Source organism: Balearica regulorum, chromosome Z (assembly GCF_011004875.1).
Source record: "Balearica regulorum gibbericeps isolate bBalReg1 chromosome Z, bBalReg1.pri, whole genome shotgun sequence".
Lineage (NCBI taxonomy): Eukaryota > Metazoa > Chordata > Aves > Gruiformes > Gruidae > Balearica > Balearica regulorum.
This window is the reverse complement of record NC_046220.1, coordinates 34,661,822-34,677,753: the sequence shown is the minus strand read 5'-3', so window position 1 is coordinate 34,677,753 and position 15,932 is coordinate 34,661,822. Positions and strand designations below refer to the sequence as shown.

The window sequence follows — 15,932 nt, the reverse complement described above, 5'->3', positions numbered from 1 at the left end:
GAGAAAAAATTGAGGCTTGAGGACAGCCTTATTGTGTGAGTCAAGAAGCCTGAGCTGCTTATCACCAAAAAAAATTAAAAAAAAATCCAGAAGATAGAGGGGTGACTTGATTACAGAGCACAGGCAGATTCACAGAGAGAAAATAACAAATATTAAAGGGATTCTTAACATGGAGAAAAAAGACATGCATAAACTCACTGGCTGGGAGTTAATGCCAGACAAATTAGAAACAAGGAGCAATTTGTTACAGCAAGGATGATTAACCATTAGGACAAGCCATTACTGAAAGCAATGGATTCTTTTTTTTTGCTTCAAATTCAGAAAGAATATTTTCTTGGCAGGGAAGCTTATTCCACAAGGTTATGGTCCTATATACATCAGTAACAGATGAAAGCATATCATCTCCACTGCAGCAACTTGGGCTGGATGTCTCTTCCGGCCTTCATATCTGGCCTTCTCAGGAATGAATTGTAAAATATCTGACCCAATAGTTACTGCAAATAGAGGTTTGAAGGCAAGGATCAGACTTTGAAGATAACTTTTATCTCACAATGGCCTTTAAAGTGGCTAGTAATCACAATCCAGCATATTAAAACCATATCTCCAAACTCAAAATAAATTCCTTTTTTATTGCTAAAGAATGCAACTGTATCAACATGAAATTGATGCAATGCCCCAGTTGAATGCAGTGTTAGCTGGAGTGGGTATCATTTCTTAAGCCCTTCTCCAGTGACCTGCTGCACCAGGAATATTATTCTTAGCATTTGCCTAAAGACCAGAATAACTGCAATCAAAAATGTGCATCTTCTAGATAGAATCAACAAATATCAGTGACAGAAACCTTATAAACAAAAGCATAGGAAATGTCATATATTTATAGCCACACAAAGGACCAACTTTTCTACCAGATTTCTCTTACATACAAAGCAATTTGTATAAAGATTAATAAGAAAATGAGTCAAACCTTATTTTTTAACACCTAAGTGAACTCCATTTCTGACAATGTTGTGTGCTACAGTATATTCCCTAAATTACCTAACCTGAAGTTCACATCAGTCAACTGTCTGCTTCCTAAATTCAGGCTGGTTTTGTAGCAAGCAGCAAGACAACCTGAGCAGTTATACCAAGTACAGAGACAGAGCTTCTTCTAGCAGCAAACACAAATCATCTAAGCAGATTATTTGCTTGGTCATCCAAAAGCATCTGCAGTGACAGTAATGGAGCAGCTGCCCGAAGATTCTCAAGAGAACAAGCATATGTCTCTGGGAAATCCTCATACGATGTGTGTTGGATGCCCCTCACAACAGCACATGTATGTCATGCATTCAGCCTACCAAGGATGGCACCAAACCGCAATGATAGGACAGTCGCTACTTGCACAGAAATCAACATTGATTCTTTGCAGCACTAATTACTAACCATATCACACCACTGATGTTTTCTAGGGTGCAATGTATGGTGTCTTTGGTTTGGTAATCCCATCCTACAGCCAGCAAAACTCCTTGGGATGCGCTGGGATTAGCACGTTGCACCCATGAAAGCACCATCGTGAGCTGCTCTGCCACTGCCAGACTGCCTGAGACTGGCCATCTGAGCACAAAATGGGAAGGAAATTTATTGTTGCTGAACCCTGTCACTTGGTGAGTTTGCCTGGGCAACAGTAACTTTGTTTCTGGCAATCCAGTGTACGTGTTTCTGTGGAAACAGGAACCAGCAGAATGCATGCTCGTAGCCACTGGTTTGCTCCGGTCTCCATGGAAACAATCATTGCATGGGTGAAAAAAAGACTAATGATTGCACAGTAATGACTTGCTGGAAGCTTCACTCTGCCTTAATTTTCCTTTTGTTGTCCTTATTGTTATGATAAAAAGAGGGCATATATGATGATGTCTCAAATCCTTGACATGACAAAGATCAGGGTCAGAAATCATGGGGTGAAGCTCCCAAGAGCTGAGGCAGCCCACCACCAGACCCCTGAGACACATCTGGGACATATTCTGCAAAAGAAGGTGGGATAAAGACCCACCCAGCTTGCACAGATAGGCTTGTTACCTCCAAACACAACCTATCCCAGACTCCCAGGCTACCAGGATGGGGGAAAGCAATGCCCTTCAGTGGACTGACAGTCACTCATGTGCCTGGTGAGGCAGCCTGGTGGTGGTAGGTGTCTTGGCAGCGGGAGGAGACCCCCTTGTGGGTCTCGACGCACACATAACACTTTCCCAATCCCCTCAGCTCCTAAGTTTTCTCTTCAGAGCACACCAGATTTTTTTCCTTCCTTTACCTTTTGTCTCTTATAGAGGTGCAGCAGTCTCATAATATTAATCCTGCACAACTGCCTCACTTTCCATGACATGACCTTCAGAGCAATACCATTGCTGCAACACAACAGAGATCCACCCTGTGAAAATCAGCTGAGGATTTTCACACAGTCTGCATGTGACCTGAAGTTTTCATGTATTTTTCCTTTCTCCTTTGAGGACCTTCATAGTGATCTTCTGCATTTGCACTCCCTTTTCTTTCCTCCCTAGGGCTGCTAGCATCTTTGGCGCACATACACCTTTGCAAGAAAAATCCACATGGGCACCTTTTGTGGTCAGCAACAACTATTCAGGATTGCTGGTTATTGTTTCACCTCAGCTTGCCTTCCGCAGATATCTTCATCTCCCACTTCCTTCTGGTAACACAGAGAGAGATATCCCATCAAGTAGTGGTGCACAACAAAGCCTGCACTGACACTGCTCTCCAGCATGTCTCTACAAACAGATGGAGATCTGCTACCATGTCCTCAGGATGTCAAAGCCCCGTCCGGTCCCTATCTTTTGGGGTGCAATGGCATCACCTTTTAGCCACCATGTCCTTGTGCTAAAAAGTTTGGAAATGGTGTCATTGACCATACAAGGGAAAAGACAGTCAAGACAAGATGCAATGCAACCAAGGAAGACAGGCAGTATGGTGAGGGTGTAGCCTAATTGAGATGAGATCTTGTACCCACATAGGCATGGTAGTACATAGAGGCTGGTTAAACCTTGGAAAGTTGAATACATGGTTCATGTCCTTAATTGTTTACCTGACCTTGACCTGTAAAAGCACATTCCAGGAAGCGTCCTTCCTGGAGCAGCCCTTGCCACAGTTTCCCCATTTGCTCCTTTGCTTTCAGGGCAATGGATTATGAATGGTTGGTGTGACTGCTGGCACAAGTGCTTCTCACTTCTATTGAAGACCAGCAGTCCTCCAAAGTGCTCTACTGCCTACTCCTGCCATACACTCATGTGTTGAGACATTCCCTCCCAGCTGGTGCACACACTTGGCTCTTCAGGGACAAAGGCCTTTTGTGCTCAGGCTGACTACCTGAGAGTATTCACATGGCTGTTTCATCTCCACACAACAATCATATGAACAAGGCTCCTTTCTGCTCAGGCAATCTAGCTAAACAAAACTCACTGCTAGTAATTACCTCACTATAAACACATGTCAGGAAATAATTGAGCTATTTACATGAGGAGCTCAAAATGCCTTTGGAGTCTCAGACTAGCAAAATGAAAGGTCATAACATTCATACTGCTTTATAATTGTTCCGTGACTGCCAGAAAATTAGACCTACCCCCTTTTCAATGGGATTTAGGGACTTGTGGCAGGAAGATATCTAATGTTCCCAATAGCAGTGAAACTCTGGATGCTCTCATTTTTTTATTGTACTACAGTAATGCCTAGAAGTCCAAGAGTTAAATAGTGGCAGATACTCCCACACCCTTCTTGCCCCCCATCCCACCATAGTGCTATATGTACAAAGTGGATCCTTACCTGGAGAGCTCACATTCTGTTTAGGAATATGGGACAGAAATGAGAAAATACTGGTGCTAAACCTTTGCTAAGGGAGGAAATAAAAGCAAGTGCAACAATAAGATTTCATGTCAGAAATCTGATCTTTTAGGGGAAAGCTGTATTTTATCCTCTGGTTAAAAATCCATTCTGTACCTCCAGAATGGAAAGCCAGGGCAAAAGTGGCAAAAGTAATTTTAAGTACACAATCATAATTAAATGCTGAAATATTGATTTTTTTTTCCTACCTTTTAGTAGACCAAAAGGGACACCTGGCTCACTCCAGCTGTCATAAAAGCAAAACAGAAAAATTAAAAGTCCAATAGATGAATGGGCGCAGAAAGTGCCAACAGCATCACGGTCTTAAAAACAATGACCTAACAAATACTTTCAGGTTGTTCCTGTCAATCTTTCTGTGACTGTGTCTTCTGTTTAAGATCAACCAACTGTCCCTCCTTCTCTGGGAGACACCCAGAGTTACAAAGAACCTCATCCAAGAAAAGGTTTATTTTGTAACTCAGTATTACGGTTGTTAAAAATGTTCTGCCATGAAAAACAGCTTCAGAAACAGGGATCCTGTGAGGTCCAAATAAATGTAAAATCAAGATCAAGTAGGTCAAGACATAATAAACGCATTAGCAGAACAGCTGTGAAAGGTGGAATGAGAAAGTTAAGAAGAATGAAAATGGACTACCTGGACACAAAGACACTGAGCAATTGCCCAACCAAAGCAGCTTGGTTTTATAGTAAAAATGTGTCTGAAATACTGATAACTTCATAAATCCCTGTTAGTAGACTTCAGATTAGCTGCTACACCTTGGAATTACATCTAACACTACAACAAAGTTAAAGGGGATTGGAAAGGGAGATCTGCAGGATGAGTCTCTACAGGGTAGTAACTCTATGTGTTGGTATTTCCACTCAAAGTATGTGTATTCTTTGTACAAATGACAAATGAACTGTGATAGTAACAAGCTGTAAACAGCATATGGAAATTTGTCTCCAAATCACATGTCACATCAGAGGCTTAGCAAGTCACTCCACTTTCAAAAGAAAAATCTATGAAAACACAATCTGCATAACACTGGCAATGTCAGAGTTTTGCTTTCTCCTTTACCCTGACTGAACACAGATAATGGAAGATGCTCAGGTGGAAGATTCACATGACCCACGTTCTGCACTGCCTGCAAAGCTGTGTTCAAATCTCACTTTTCTAATGTGGCTGTCCATCACAGAAGAGCTTGGACACTGTGAGGAGGCTGGACTGCACAAGATGAGTGCTACCTCATTTGCTTTACAAGGAGCTTGCAGGGTAATTTTACTCAGGTCCGCACAGTAGGAATCAGCATGCCTGCTCCTTTCTGTAGCTGCACACTGCCCTTGGTGGGGAACTGCTAATCCTCTCCAAAAGGGAGGAGGAAACACAGGCTCTCCTGCAGCACATGGATGGTACTGTGGTCCTGACACAGGGTGATGCCTGCCTCTCAAGCAAGGGAGAAGGGTATGCATGTCTGACCTCTGCAAGTACCCAGAAACACTGTCCTCCCCAAGGTCATCTTTGTGGCATCCTCAGTATTGCCAACTACTCAGATCCACCACCACCACAAGAAAAGATGTCATGAAACCATTATCCTCACTCTGCGTTTGAAAGCAGGAGAAAACACAAATCACAGTCCTCAGCCTAGCTTCTAAAATGGCTATGCTTCCTTATGCCTTTGCCAAAGCATGTGTAATACTTCCAGTTGCAAAGTCAGTCATATGCAAGCAGCCATGACTCAACCTGGCTACTTGGTTATGGAATTTGCTTCCCTTCCACTGACCCACTGTTGTGGTCTAACCCCAGCAGGTAACTGAGCACCACGCAGCTGCTCGCTCACCCCTGCCCCCACAAGGGGATGGGGAGGAGAATGGAAAAATAAACCTCCTGGGTTGAGACAAAGACAGTTTAATAGGATAACAAAGGAAGATGATGATGATGGTAATTATGATGATAAAGACTATGATAATAATTATAATGATGATAATAGTAATAATAATGATGATAATTATAATAATAATAATGCACATATATATAATATAAAAAACAAGTGATGCACAAATACAACTTCCCACCACCCGTAGGAAAAAAACAACCTGATGTCCAGTCTGTTTCCTAGCAGCGATCCCACCTTCTGGCTAGTTTCCCCATTTATATCTGGACCATGATGTTCTATGGCAGGGAATATCCCTTTGGCCAGTCTGGCTCAGCTGTCCTGGCTGTGCTCTTGCAGCTTCTTGTGCACCTGGCAGGGTGTGGGAAGCTGAAAAGTCCTTGACTTAGTGTAGACACAACAACTACCTAGCAACGACTAAAAACGTCAGTGTGTTATCAACATTATTCTCATCCTAAATCCAAAACACAGCACTATACCGGCTACTAGAAAGAAAATTAACTTTATCCCAGCCAAAATCAGGACACCCTCCCCAGCCATAGGAATAAGCATCCTTTCCTTTTTACAGTTCCCATTTCCTTCCTATTTTCACCCCGGCTTCAAATTTCCCTCCAGTACAAAAAGAACAGAAAGAAAATTAACAGCCATAACTACCATAAGAAATATCTGTCTTTATGTACCAACTTATCTACTCATTTTTCCGCTAAGACTTCTGTGAAGTGCACAGCTTTTTACATATAAGACTAGAACAATGTTTTTACAGCAGCTGCCACTTTTCTACCTGTTGGAAACACGTAAATCTGAGCAGAGGGCAAGAGTTATAATTACAGTCTGTGGGTAATTTTAATCTTCTATTCCTATACTTTCAGAGCACGTAATTTCTATTTATCTGAACTTCAAAATGATTGCCTCAAATCTTTGAATTATGCTTTCCCAAATAGAACAAAAGACATTTCGTTTCTCCTTAACTTTTGTCCTCCCATTGCTGTGAGAGACAGAATCTCTCCTACATCCTTCAGGCTTCCTGCCTCGCCTGGGTCCCTGCCATGGAGGGATGCCCAGTTCCCAAGGAAGGCATATCTTGCTGCTGTGTCCCTGTGAATGTTTTTTCCACAGAGTTCTGCCACTTTCTTAAAAATTTGGACACTGGAGGGGTTCCTCACATCACTATAGCAACTTTTATAGCTCTCACCAAAACCCCCCTAAGTCTCAGACAGCTAACGAGGATGACAATGCCACCTTTCTGTCCTTCCTTGCTGGGCAGGAACAAAATAACCTGCCCTGCTACACTCAGCCCTTCTTCCAGATTCAACTCTTCTCTTTCTGTCTTGTCTCTTCCCTCCAGGATTACTTGCACCCTCCCACTTTTCCATGCCAGGCTCCCCGCAGCACCTCACTCTCCCTAAGCTTGGAGCAGATGCCTTTTTGCCTGTGGGCATCCCTTCAACACAGCTGAAAACGGATGCTTCACTTCAGGATACAAGTGGAGAAGAGCAGCCATTTGGCTTGGCTCTGTCTTACAGGCATCTACAGAAGGTGACAGATTTTGAATGAGGGCAGATTTGTGAGGCGGCAGCCTCCCATCCCATCCTTCCTGAGGAAGCTTCGAAAGCACACCCCCAAACTGCACAGGTTGCAATGAAATTATTCCGACTGGCAGTACTGGTCTGACCCAGTTCCCACCAAACTCAGGCAAGGGTGAACTTATGCAGCATGATGCAGCAGCACACAGAGAAACCTGAGACAACAGAAGTACGGGAGACACCTTAGTTTGGTGCTTCATATTGGTTAATCCATCCTACTTTTTGGCTAGACTAGTTAGCCTCAAATAGATTGCTGTTATAACACACCTGCAATAACATCTCTGGACCTGAGATAATGTCAATGCCTCTTCATTGCACAAGGTAGGCAAACCCCAAAATACTGCCAGTGGGGCCTGAAAATACAGAAAAGTCTCCCAAAAGGAAAAGCACAGTTTACAGAAGAAAAATTATGCACTGGTCTTGTAAGCAAAGGTAGGATGAAGAAGATAAAAGAAGGCACACAGATGCCATAGCTAGTCCTCATTAAGCTGACACCAAATATCTCTCATGTAATCACTGCTTTCCTGCAGATTCTACCAAAAAAGTGCACTTTCAAAATAGACGGAGTGCACACATATGTGTGTGGAAACTGTTGGTCTGGCTACGCACAAGGCTCTACATTTAGTGCTGAAAAGAAGACTCACTCAGATATACCTCTATGGAGTCAGGAAGGGTGACATGCTTCCCATAACTTAAAGACATCATGGGAGTAAAAACTCAGCAGGGACCCATGAGCTGGTTGCAGGACCCATGGGTGGAGGAGCAGCTGGATAGTGGTATCGTCAATCCAAGTTTGCATGACAAGAACTCATTTTAAAGTCCTCATGATGCTAATTGCAAGCTGCTACCTCTGAGATCCTGGTACATGTTCTTGACAAAGTCCTTGTATGCACAGAGCAGCTCACAATTCATGCTCAATGGCCTGCCTGGCTGTGTTACTGTCAGTTACCAACCAGAGACTCAGCTGCAAAGCATTTTAGCCTCCACCTCCAAAGGCAACTGCAGAACACTGGCCTAGCCAGTCTTCTGTCCCAGAAGTGTGCTGGAAAGGTTGTTGCCAAAGGAAGAAACAGCAGAAGTGCCTTTCAGTGTCCCTCTTGCTGTGACAGAAACAGCTGCATTGCATGTTGTTTGGACGAAATCCTACCCCAACCTCTCCACATTGAAAAGGTTCTCATGCCCTCCTTTTTGTGTACCCTATCATTACTTATTACCTGGTACTTGTTTCTCTACTATATTGGAGTGTTTCTAAGATTGTAAAGCAGTATATTTCACAGTCCCCTCTTATAAAACATCATGTTGTTTCATCATGGGCAGCACCAGCTTCAGATGTTTCTTTCAGTAAATACACAAATTATTTGGAAAATTACTTCTGATTTGAGTATAACAACAGGAATGGGTAGGACACCTCCCTTCCTTCTCTATCTTCTGCCAGGTTGAGATGTAAATGGGATTTTGCTGTAGGAGAAATTTCAGAAAAAGCCTCTCCATCCCTGATCAAAGCAGGCTTCTCAGCTGCCATTCTCCTTATTTCACTGATGGCTGACATATTTCTGAAAAGGCAGGACTGAATGTGCTGATATTACCAAGCCACTCAAAACACTAGAGAATTTTTGCACCTCTATTTCTGACTCAGGGTTACGACTGTGAGATATTTTTCAGGGTTTTATGCCTAATAAAATGTAGCTGTCTCTCACCGGATTCTGTCACTTTAAATTACTCAGGAAGACTACAGAATGTGTCTTTTCTTTCCTCAAAGAAGTCGCTAAAAATCACTTAGTTCAGGTTTAAAATAAACTCTCTCTTGCTCACCCTCCCTCCCACAGCCCGCAGAAGAAAAGAATCTCCACATGTCCTTCCAAAACTCAAATGTTGCTAAATTACTCTTACTTCTGATCCTCAGGGTCTCACCCTTGCATGAACATGAGCAACATCCCTGTAAGCAGCTGGCATTCAGGTAAAATGTGGTCCTGGTGAGCAGCCCTGCCTGGGATGTCCCTGCATGACTCTGCTCCCACCAACTCAGGGAAGACATCCCAGGAGAGTTCCTGGTGCTCAACAAGCACGCACAAGTGGGACACAAGGATCAGGTCAGGCTGCCAAGCAGAGCAAGAGTGTGAGATGGAAGAAGTTGTGTGGCCTTCTGCGCTGCTCTCCAGCAAATCTGATCATACTCGCCACATACAACGGACAAAATCCACTGCTAGCCTCTCTCCCACCATTGGTGGAGTGATAAGGGGGAGGATAAGTGTTGATCCATCTGACTCTCCTGCTGGCTGCCCCTATAGCGCTCTGCCTAATGCCACAGGCATTAGTGCAGCAAACAGCTGCCACTTGCTGGCATTCTTCCTGCTGCATCACATTAGTGGATAGCTCTGCCCTCATTGCCCCTTTCTAAAACAGCACAATCTTTCCCGTAATCAAAAAAAGCTACAGCCTGGCCTGGACTATTGGCCTGCTCCATTTTTTAGGAGGTCATTGCCATGCTTTCCTTTATCCTGTTCCTGTCACGCCTGCCCTTGAAAGGACATACATGCCAGGGTCGGTTTTCACCCTGTTAGCACTTGTAGCCAGCACTGCACTTCCCAATTAGTTCAATTTTCACTTACGTTTGTAAAGTATGGGGTCCCCAAAATCTCATCATCCAGAAACAGTTGGGCATCTGAGTTCACTGGTGAAATTTCTCTCTCAATAGGCAAACATAATCTGGGATATGTCATTGAGATAACATCCTAGAATGAGGAATCTAGAATTCTCATCCTTTCGCATGAGAATAGCAGTCAACAATGACTACATTTCAAAGGCCATTAACAGGAGGTCTGTGCAGCCATCACCATACATGCACACCTGGATCTCAGAAATGAAGGATGAAAGCTGTGCCATACCATGGTGCTAGACCATCTCTCATGATCCAACAAATCCTTTTGCTTGTATCTTTGAAGCCTGAAATGTGGTTAAATAGGAGAGGTGTGCAGGAAGGAGGAAGCAGAAGCACAGCATCCAAGTAAACCATGCCTTGAAAGGAAGATACGAGTAACTGAAATACAATGAGCAGGGATTTGATGTCATGAATGGCATGGCCTGCAGATGGTGGGGTGGGGAGATGACTAACAATTGGGTGGGCTTGGGTAGGTGGATCTTACAGTAGCTGACATTAGAAATGAACAAGGAATTTAGTGGGAGAGACTGAGAAGAAAGACCAGATTTTAAAATTCTATAGAGAAAGAAGAAGAAAAAATAGGTTAGGAAAAAGGTGTCTTAGGAAAAATAAATATAATAGTAAAAGAAAACGAATCATATATCAGAAAAACAAGCTAGTATTTCAGCTAACTTCATCAGATAAGGGGCTTATAGCATTAAATTAAATTAAATTAAATTAAATCAATGTCTTATGTTGCAAGCAGGGCTAATTTGAACAGGTCAAGCTCTCTGCACAAGAAAAATACAACTTACTTAAGGCAATAAGGACAAATCACAGTTATTCATAATTCCTGCATTTCTACTCTTCAGGTTCCAATTGCAGCCACACTTTGCTGTCTACAGAACCAGCCAAATTGTGTGGTCAAGCTGTGTGTTAGTCCTGACACTCCAGAAGGTGTTGGAAAAGTTTTTTGTGTAAGTATAAGCTCAGCCAGGCTGGAATCTCTTCTTTTTTCACTCTTTTTTCTGATCCACAAATGACTACCTTCTTCCCGGTTGCTTTCTACACATCACATGACTTCTTGTGTTTTTCCGTTATGGGTTAAGAACAAATGGGAAAACACATTTGAATTGGAAATTATACTTGCCACTAGCAATTTTGATTTGCCTAAATCCATGACATTGGTCTAAGGATGAGGTCGAGGGGCAGTCCCACTGCAACCGGACTACCTTGGGAAGGTTGTGGTGTGCATAAGTAATACATGCAGTAACACAGCCACAAGAAGACCAAGCCCCATGACAGAACAAGCAACATCCAAACCACCTCTGACAAATATTCCTTCAGTTCGCTTGTACAGAGCATCCAGTAAGTCAGGGTCCGCCACCTCCTCAGGACACTCGTTTAATGACTGCTTCAATTACAGTGTGTAATGATGGCAAAACTATGAAAAGGCTTTCAACATGTAATCCGTGTATCTCTCCCTACAAATTAAACTAACTACTTTTTGTCCTGCTCTGCTTGGATACAAAGGACAGTTGATGATCACCCTCTTCAAAACAATCCTTTTATACTTCTGAAGATTTACAAAGTTCTGTTCAACCACTCTTTTTTCTAGGTCAAACTCAAGTACTTCAGCCTTTCTTGAGAGATCATGTTTTCTAAGTTTTTTATTATTCTCCTCTTGGCTCTCTAATATTTGTCTGTATCTTTTTAAAGCATGGTATACAAATTCAAAAGTTACTGTAATACAGCCTTACCAACCTTAATCTCAGAAGAACTGTCTCTTTTGTCTCACAGACTCTGCTCCTAGTAATAAATTCAAGAACAAAATTTGGCTTTTTCACAACAATATCTTCTAATTAATTCAATCCAAAGCCCTGGTATCTCCTCATCCTTTTCCACAGTGCTTTTGTGTGACCTCTTATTCTTCTGATGTCGTTGTGCATTTGATTTCTCTCTCATTACTGAATTTAATTTTTCTGATTCAGACCGTTTTTCCAGTTCATTAAGAACAACTTGATGCATATGAGAAAGAAATAAAGACATTGACATAACAATGGGTTTTTTTACCAAAATGTGAATCTGTTCTTGAACAGTAAGTTCCTTATCTAAGTAAACACAAGAAAAAAATGAGATAGTTAAAGAGGGAGTTTTTTTAATGTAAACATGCTCCCAGCTTCCTTTCCTACCACATCTATCTCAGAGAAAGTTCAAATGTTTGTTCCAAAACCAAACAACATTTCAAAAGTCAGTCTGAGGAAGGAAAACAAACGGAAAAATCTCACAACTAGGTCCTCATTGTTGTTCCACCATGAAAACAAAGTTACAAACAAATTAAAACAGGTGCTTATAGAGGAATATGCTGACCAGCCCTAGTGGCCTTACTACCACATCATGGCCTGCTCTCATAGCAGCTTAAAGCATCACCAAATAGTGAAATTTGACGTAAGTGGTGAGAGGCATACCTCACCCTACCAAATTTAGACCCATATAACAGAAGACAGGGATGTTAAGGGCAGCAAATGAAATATCACCTGGATCTATTGGATTTTGAGATGACTGGAGTGTCTTTTCCCTCTAGGCATCATTTGTAGGTACAGCAGCCTGAGTCTAAGTGACTTGGTAAAAATAAATGGACCACCTAAGACTAACACTCAACTTGGAAAACTTCAAACAGTTAGATTTTTTAGCAGAGTTCAGATCAATAAGAAACTAGTTTCTGGAATAGAAAATGCTGGTTAGTACTAACAGTAACAATCTGTGCTATTGGTCCTATGGGAAGAGAGTACTTCTGACCACTCACAGAAGGTATACCTTCAAGGCATACCTTGAAAAGGCTGGAGAAGACTGAGGAGGTCCAACTTATCAAGTGTCAGGGGTGAACTTTCCTATTGTGACTTTAATATGTGAACTTGGATCACACCTGGAGGCAATTCCTCATCCATGTAAGTGGTTTCATTGTAGGGGGTATGATCATCTGCATAAGATTTATTTATACTGATTCTGGAGAAGCAGCACCACACCAGTAGTTGCACTGGAAATTCTGATGCCTTACGATGGGATAATAAATCCTGCTGTTACATTGCACAATGTGGCAGCTGAGCTCCAGCCTTGGGGAGGAAGACGAAGACAGGAAAGCCAAATTAGCCACTGCCATTTGCCAGCTGGGGAACTGCAGCATGGAGATCAGCAGACTCCTCTGGGCTATCCCTGGGGAAAGAACAGATCTGATTCCCAGGTCATGACTTCTGACTTGCCCAGCAGCAGCACACTGCGTGGGTCTCAATCTGTATTGAGAAGGGACAGTGCACATCAAAAATCAGCACCTTTTCCTTTCAGGAAAAGCATGATCTTCAGCTTGTGCAAATCAAAATATCTCTCCAGGGAAAATTGTTTCAGCCTGTGTCAGCTGAGGAGCTGGCACTATGCTTCTTCTAAATCATTAATTTCATTGCATCATTTAACAATAGTCCATTTTTTCTGCCATACTGCAGTGTCATGAGATGGTTGTCTTAGCAACTGAAATCACTCTTAACTAAAGCTCCCTTTCCTTAACATTAAAGTCATCAATTGACCCCAAGTCTTATCAAATCAAAATACAGTGGTGTTACAGTATAGTGTGGGAGAAAGATTTCCTACAAGCTAATTCCAAAACCTATGCAGTTCAGAATACGTTGCCTCTTTTAACAATTTCAGCATAAAGCTCATTCTCTTTTCAGATATTTTTCCAGTGATTCTCATTAGTCAGAAAGACCTTTTGCTGAATCAACCAAAGTTTGCACAACATGTGATAGCACATCATATAATGTTTAATATCAAAACTCCATCTCCATTTACCAGGACACCAGTATTGCCAATACAGAGCAAGTAAATAACTTCAGTACAAATTAACTTGTATCCTGTATACTTGCTTTCTCTGCATATTCTAAACAAACAATTTATTGGCAGGAACATAAAAGGAGTTAGCCAGATCTATGTGAAAAGAAGAACATACACTGAGAGTTCAGTGTGAATGACAAATGTTTGTTCTACATTCCAATTTAGAGAACAAAAAGGAACAGGAACATGTGGTGTCCCACATGTGACTACTCCAACTTAACCAGTACACATCAAACCTAAACTTTAATGTCAAATACTTATAATGAGCAATTTGTAACTCAAAAAGCATCTCAGAATCATGGCAAGTAACCATAAACAATAAAACCTAAATAAAAGAATGACATCTTTTATAAGCAATCAAATGAAAAAAAAAAAAAAGTTCCTAAAAATTGCTTACCCAGTCTTCTATCTTTACCTTTTCCTCTCTGAGAAGTCCTGACACATTTTCCTGTAGCCATTTGCCACTTTCAGTAAATACCTATAAATACTGAAATGACAAAAACCTAAAAGAAAGATATGGTTTAGAAACTGGTACACATTCCCTCAACTTCAGAGATTCAATTTCTGCATAAAGGGACAAGTGTATATGCAGATATTGCCAGCAAATTATTGTAGTGCCTGCTCAGGGAATAAGAGATGAGTTGTATCTTCGTCAAGTTTTGCAGAAAGAGGTCGATTTGTGGCTTTTGTGCTGACTGGAAGCCTGAATCTGCACTGTGGTGGTGCTGGAGCTAAGCTAATGTCCTGTGCCTATGCAATGACTCTTCCCTAGGTAGATATTTGTCTAGCCACAATGATACAGCTTCTACACTGGATTTGGCTCAGAGCACAGAATGAGTGACCATGTACCTGCTTCCACAATACCATGTAGACTTACCTTCAGGAATGAATCATTAACAACCTTTTTAAATTTTATTTTAAACAGCAAAAATGTTTTATGAGAATATATTTCAGGCATACTTGTATTCCCAGTAAAAAATCACATCAAACCATCATGTGTCTGGAGGCTGTTTCAGGAGGTAGATAACCTCTTTGGGTTTGTTTTTCTTCATTTTGGAAGGATTACCTACAGACAGCATTTTGCTAACTGTGATCAGTCCTTGTCAGTCCTCAAGCCTGCTGATGCTGTATGAATGCCTTTTCTGGTATCTCCCTATGCACATAGCAGGACTGCCATCAGAGGGCATATGGGCTGTGTAGAAGACTCCTAACTACACCCCTAAGCACTCAGGAGAAGACCTACACCTGCAGTACAATGATGGTATGACCATGTCAGAAATTAAGCAATGCTACATGTCAGATTCCTAGAGATTCACAATGTTGGAAGGGACCTCTGGAAGTCTTCAGTACAACACCCTGGTTTTGAAAATCTCCGTGGTGGCATTGTCCTCATCCCTCCGGTCCCTGTGCCAGGGCAATACTGCTTTCAGGTGAAGAAATTTTTTTTCACTGTTCAGTCAGAAATTTCCCTTGCTGCAACTTGTTCCCATTGCTTCTTGTCCTGTCAGTCTGCACCTCTGAGAAGAGCCTGTCTCTCTGTTCTCTGAAACCTTCCAGTGGGCAGTGTAAGACAGGAATTAGAATCACAGAATCATAGAATCATAGAATCATTTCGGTTCGAAAGACCCTGAAGACCACTGGGTCCAACCCCATACTGAACACTACCAAGTCCACCACTAAACCATGTCCCTAAATGCCATGTCTACACTTCTCTTAAATACCTCCAGGGGTGGCAACTCAACCACTTCCCTGGGCAGCCTGTTCCAGTGTGACGTGGTTTAGCCCCAGCAGGTAGCTAAGTGCCACGTGCGGCTCGCTCACCCCTCCCCCGGCGGGATGGGGAGGAGAACGGAAAAACAACGGCAAAGCCTCGAGGGTTGGGATAAGGGCAGTTTACTGGGACAGCAAGGGAGAGGGAAACAATCAACAACAGTGCTGATAACAGATATTCACAATGGGTGATAACAGAGAACAATTTACCGCTCTGACGACCAACTGACCGACCGGACGCTCGACCCCTCCCGGAGCCACCCTGACACGCCGAACCCGCCCCTGCCTGACTGGCCCCCTTTTATG

The 15,932-nt window shown here is 42.3% G+C and overlaps 1 long non-coding RNA gene across 1 annotated transcript in view; it reads right to left on the bottom strand.

The window, feature by feature from the left end:
* Window positions 1-15,932, bottom strand: part of LOC142599464 (uncharacterized) — a 393,830-nt gene that overhangs the window by 364,942 nt on the left and 12,956 nt on the right. The window contains exon 2 of the long non-coding RNA XR_012833028.1: window positions 14,254-14,271. This is a non-coding gene — a long non-coding RNA (uncharacterized LOC142599464). The remainder of the gene's footprint in view (window positions 1-14,253; window positions 14,272-15,932) is intronic.